This window comes from Lipotes vexillifer, unplaced genomic scaffold, assembly GCF_000442215.2.
Source record: "Lipotes vexillifer unplaced genomic scaffold, Lipotes_vexillifer_v1.1 scaffold734, whole genome shotgun sequence".
Classification (NCBI taxonomy): domain Eukaryota; kingdom Metazoa; phylum Chordata; class Mammalia; order Artiodactyla; family Lipotidae; genus Lipotes; species Lipotes vexillifer.
Window position 1 is genome coordinate 223,381 of NW_006773079.1, and position 6,112 is coordinate 229,492.

Consider the following 6,112-nt stretch of genomic DNA (forward strand, 5'->3'; position numbering starts at 1 on the left):
ATTTGGCAATCACATTATTACTGTAAATTTATATTAAATTTTAAATTCTAGTAGTGTAGTTTTCCCAACACTGTTCTTTTCTCCAAATTACTTTACCTGTTGTAGTTTCTTTACCCTTTCATATAAATTTTAGAATCAGCTTGTTTATATCTATAAAGCTCTAGCTGGGATTTGGGCTGACATTATATCAGACTCATAGATCACTTTGAGAAGAACTGATATATTTACTATGTTGAGTCTTACAAACCATGATCTTGGTAAGTCTCGCCATTTACTTAAGTCATCTTTGATATCTCTTATCAACATTTTAGTGTTCAGCATACAGATCCTGTGTATGTTTTCTTTTAGATTCATGTATAGGTATTTCATTTTTTGGAGGTACCTGTAAATGATGTTGTGGTTTTAAATCTTGTTTTCCAATTGTCCATCATTTGTATGTACAAATGCACAATTACATTTTCTGTGTTGACCTTGTATCCTACAACCTTACAAACCTCACTTATTAGTTCTAGGAGGGTCTTATATTATTATTCTATGGGATTTTCTGCATAAAATTTTATGTCATCTGTATTATATTTTCAACCTGCATATAAATCTAAAGTTATTCCAAAATAAAAGTTTATTAATTATTTTTTCATAGGAAGTACATAAACCAATACAAGACACCAATTTATGGGTCATCTTATAGGAAAAAAAGACCATTTTAGAATATTAGTACCAAATGTAAATTTTCGTCACTGTTCTGGTTTAGCCATGATAAAGTAAAAGAAAAGTATCAGTACAGATTATATATATGTGTGTGTGTGTGTGTGTGTGTGTGTGTGTGTGTGTGTGTGTAATCTGTATCAACAAATACTTTCCCCAAAGAAAGGATTTAAATAAGTTCATTGAGTACAAAAGTTAGAGTTGATTAGTGTTTGTATAGGATAGTAATGGTTAAAACGTTGGAAATAATGAGGGAAAATTTTGTGATACGACTTAAACACCAACAGGATATTTTTACTTGAGTTGTACATTCAATAAGGATTTATTGAGTATCTCTACCAATGGGCCATTGTAGGGGCTGTAGGATGAATTAGAATATCTTAGTCATACTACAGAATTGTACATTACAGTGAGGAAGATAAGCTTATAAACACCGTCAAAGAATCACAATAATGTGTGATAAGTGCTATAAAAGGACACGCTTGTTTACTCAGTCTATCCTATTGATTATTTGAAAATATTTTATGCTGTGAAAGAGTAAGAAGTCTAAAAGAGCTTTATATTACTCTAAATCCTTCACAAGAGTACATGAATTTTATTTCAGGCTATTCCCAACATTCTTCCAAACCCAGTCATTCATGAATTATGCCTTCCCTGCCCAGAGATTATGAAACTACACCAACTAGTCTTCAGGATTTTAGTAGCAGAAATTGGGGCTATCTCTAGTTTGGGTTAGGTTATTCACCAGGCTATTCATCCCATGTGAATTTATCATCCAAGTTCATCTGTAAAATTGTAAACCCTTGTTAGACTCCTCTTTTCTCTGTTTATGGAGTTAACAAACATAATCAACAGTGTCTATTGAGCATATATATAGACATAGATATATTTTAGAAAACAGAAGCATAATGATGGTCCTTGTCCTTGAAAAACTCATACTCTATTGGATAAACAGGTTTTATTATCCCGTTCTAGACTAAAAGTGCTATCTGGACTCAGAGAATGAAGGAATATAATTCTGTAAGCTTCTCCTACTGGTTTTACATTTTGATACTTTAATAATACTATTTTCTACTAAACCATTTCTTAAAATTTCCCCTTTTATTTCTCTCTTTAAAAATGAAGGACAAAGAGAAGAAGGGTGTTGGGGATAATTCTAACTCTGGTCCCTGTTTTTGTAGCAACATCTCTCTGCCAGATAACCAGTGTAAGACAGCAATTGTACTCAACAGTTGTCTTTGGTATAAAAACTTTTAAAAACAAAATTGTCTTCAGTATATGTCTATTTACTTTCTACATTTTCTCTTTTTTTCTTCTTATTCATCTTTCAAGCATTCATAACTCTCAATATTTACCACACAGCATCCTACATGGAGTACAGAATTTATGCACAACCCAAACTTTACTTTCCCTTCACTTTTCTCACCTTTATTTTAACTTTCTTGGGATTTTCCCTGATATTGCTTATCTGATTGATTAGATTCAATTCAGTACTGGGTCATATTGACTTTCTTTACTTACTCCCTGCAGGAACTATAAATAAGTTAATAGCTACACTATTTGCAAAACCATCTAAAGAAGTAAGCAACATGAGCTTTGTAAGGAAAAGATGGAAAAACTTTTAAGTGTCGTAGTGGGTACACTACATACAACAATGTTTTTGTAGGAATTTACCCTGTCTTAATAATTCCCTGAATGAATCTTTCACATAATTTTTTTCTGTTATTAGAGCATATACTTTTTCCCTATGCCAGGATATTTTGAAGTCATCAAGCAACTAGAAAAACCTCAGATGAATCTTAAAGACAAGAGATCATTCAAGAAAACAGGGATGAAAGTAATTTTCCTTATTTCTTTTGCATGATCTTCAATAACTCTGTAGTTAAAACTAAAATCTGAGAACAGATAAATGATAATAGATTCCAAGACACAAATTAGGCACATTAACCCAAGGTGAGGGTAAAAGAAAAACTCATGCTGCTTGAAATGTACAATTCATTTCTTAATTTTCTACATGCAATGGAAAATACTTGGGCCTAACTAAATAAATGCACCAGGTTTGTTTTTGAGGCACAATGTACAATAAATGAAGTACCTATTGGAGTGACTCCCTTTACTGTTGGGAAGCCAATTTGTTCAGTCCTTTCATAATTGGATTATTAAATTATTTTTAGTGGGCCAATTGTGAGGAAGCAATGTTCAAATCCTTTGAACCATACTTCCTTGTGATTTCTCCTAGTGATGTTTCAGGAAAAATAAGCAAAGTACTCTCTCGCTGTGGATTCCTTATCAGTAGGGCTTTACACTAACTTTTAGTAGAGTTAATGACCTCCTTATGTAGATACTCAAAAGTTAATAACATTCTCACCCATATATATGATTCTTACAAGAGAAATATTCAGATTTAAAGACACACACAGGTAGAAAGTGAAGGGATGGAAAAGATATCCCATGCAAATGAAAATGAAAAGTAAGCTGGGGTAGCAATACTTATATCAGAGAATCTAGACTTTAAAACAAAGATTGTAATAAGAGACAAAGAAGGACACACAGAACATTTCAAGGAGGTGGTCAAGATGGCAAATTAGGAAGACCCTGAACTCACCTTCTCTCATGGGTACACCAAAATTACAATTATTTACAAAGCAACTATTGAAGAGAAAGATCTGAAAACTAGCAGAAAATATTTTCCAAACTGAAGATATAAAGAAGTAACCATGATGAGATGGGTAGGAGGGGTGGAGAAGTAGTATAGTCAAGACCTACACCCTTGGGTAGGTGAACTACAAATGGGAGAATAACCACAACTGTAGAGGTTCTCTGTGAGGAGCAAGGGATACAAACCCCACATTTGGCTCTCAATCCTGGGGGCTATGTGCCAGGAAGATGAGCCCCCAGAAAATCTACCATTGAAAGCCAGCAGAACATTTGTACAGGAGAGTGAGAGGGCTGTAGAAAACAGAGACTCCTCTCTTAAAGGGCTACACAAAATTTCATGCACTCTGACTCCCAATGCAGGGACAATAATTTGAAAGGACCCTAGGTCAATTCCATTTGCTGATTTTTGAGAATATCCCTGAGAGGCAGAAGGCAACTGGAACTTCCCCTGGGGATATAGATGCTGGCAGTGGCCATTTTTTGCATCTTATTTTACCAGGAGAACACTAGTGTTGGCAAGCACCATTTTATGGTCCTCCCTCTAGCCTATTAGTGCCTGGGACTTACCTCCAAACAGCCCAGCAGCACCAGACACAGGACTCTCCAGGCTAAGCAGCCAGCCATGTGGGGATTAGCCCCAACCACAGTGGGCCAACACCAGCTCTGAGATTTGTCAGGACATAAAGCCAGCTTCCCTGATGCCCAGACTCACCACTAGAAAGCTGGCAGCCCCTACATGAGGAAAGACCTGCCAGGCAACAAGGCCAGATGCTATCTATGCTTACCAGCTCAGGCACAGTAGTTGGCCCCAACACAAGAGGCCCACACAGCCCACATAGGGGGTGCCCATAGTTCTAGTGACCAAAGAGATTATGCTGCTGGACCCCATAGATGTAAGGCCATTCCCCCAAGATTAGGAAGCATAACAAACTTACATAGTACATAGACATAAAAACAGGGAATTAGGCAAAATGAGGAGTCAGAGGAGTATACTCAAAATGCAAGATAAAGATAAAACTCCAGCAGAAGAACTAAGCAAACTAGAGATAAGCAATCTATTGGTTGAAGAGTTCAAGGTCATGATCATAAAGATGCTCATCAAATTTGGGAGAAGAATGGATGAACAGAGTGAGAAGTTTAAAGAGGAATTAGAAAATATAAAGAATGAAAAAGGGCTGAAAAATATAATAACTAAAATCTTTAAAAGACACTAAAAGGAATTAAAAGTAGATTAAAAGATTCAGAGGAACAGATCAATAAACACGAAAAGAGAGTTATGGAAATTTTTCTGTCAACCAAGGTAAAATAAAAAGCTTTTTTTTTTTTTTAATGAGGATCGTTTGAGACCTCTGAGACAATGTAAGTGTACTAACATTCACATAATAGGGATCTTAGAAGGAAAAGTGGGAGAAAATGGAGCAGAGAACTTATCTGAGGAGATAATAGCTGAAAATTTCCCTAACCTGAGAAAGAAAACAGACATTAATGTCCAGGAATCACAAAGAGTCCCAAACAAAATGGACTCAAAGGGATCCACACCAAGACCCCTTATAATTTAAGTGGCAAAATAAAAGAAAACGAGAATCTTACAAGCAACAAAGGAAAAGCAAATAGTTACATGGTGACATGATACTATATATAGAAAACCTTAAAGATGTCACCAAAAAACTATTCTAACTAATAAATGAATTTAGCAATGTTGCAAGATACAAAATAAAGAAATCTGTTTCCTTTCTATACACTAACAGCAAACAATCAGAAAGAGAAATTAAGAAAACTATCTCATTTACAATTGCATCAAAAAGAATAAAATAGCTAGGAAACAATCTAACCAAGATGTTAGAAGACTTGTACTTGAGAATGTATTTCAATAATGAAAGAAATTGGAAATGAAATGACACAAACAATTGGAAAGATAACCCATGCTCCCAGATTTGAAAAATGAATATTGTTTAAATGACCATACTGTACAAGGTAGTATACAGAAGCAATGAAATCCCTATCAAAATAGCAAGGCATCTTTCCCAGAACCAGAACAGATAACTCTAAAATTTGTATGGAATCACAAAAGACTTTGAGTAGCAAAAAAATCTTGGGAAAGAAAAAAAAGTTGGAAGTATCACATTCCCTGATTTCAAACTATTCTACAACTCAGTCATCAAAACAAAATTTGTGTGGTACTGGCACAAAAACAGACACATAGATGAAAGGAACAAAATAGACAGCCCAGAAATAAACCCATGCTTATATGGTCAATTAATCTATGACAAAGGAGGCAGAAATATGCAGTTGGGAAGAGTTAGCTTCTTCAATAAATTGTGTTAGGAAAACTGGACATGTACATGAAAAAGAACCAAATGGGACTAATTTCTGACACCATATATTTAAATGTGAGACTAAAATATGAGACTTAGATGTGAGACCTGAATCTGTAAATCTAGAAGAAAACATAGTCAGTATGCTCTTTGACATCAGTCTTAGAAATATTTTTTTGATATGCCTCCTCAGGCAGTGGCAACAAAAGGAAAAATAAGCAAATGGAACTACATCAAACTAAAAAACTTTTATTTTGTGATGGAAATAATCAACAAAATAATAGGCTAATTCTCCTACTAAATGAGAGAAGATATTTACATATATATATCTGATATGGGTTTAATATTCAGAATTTACAAAAAACTCATGCAACTGAAAATTAAGAAAAAACAAAAACAACTCAATAAGTGAGCAGAAGGCCTTAGTAGACACT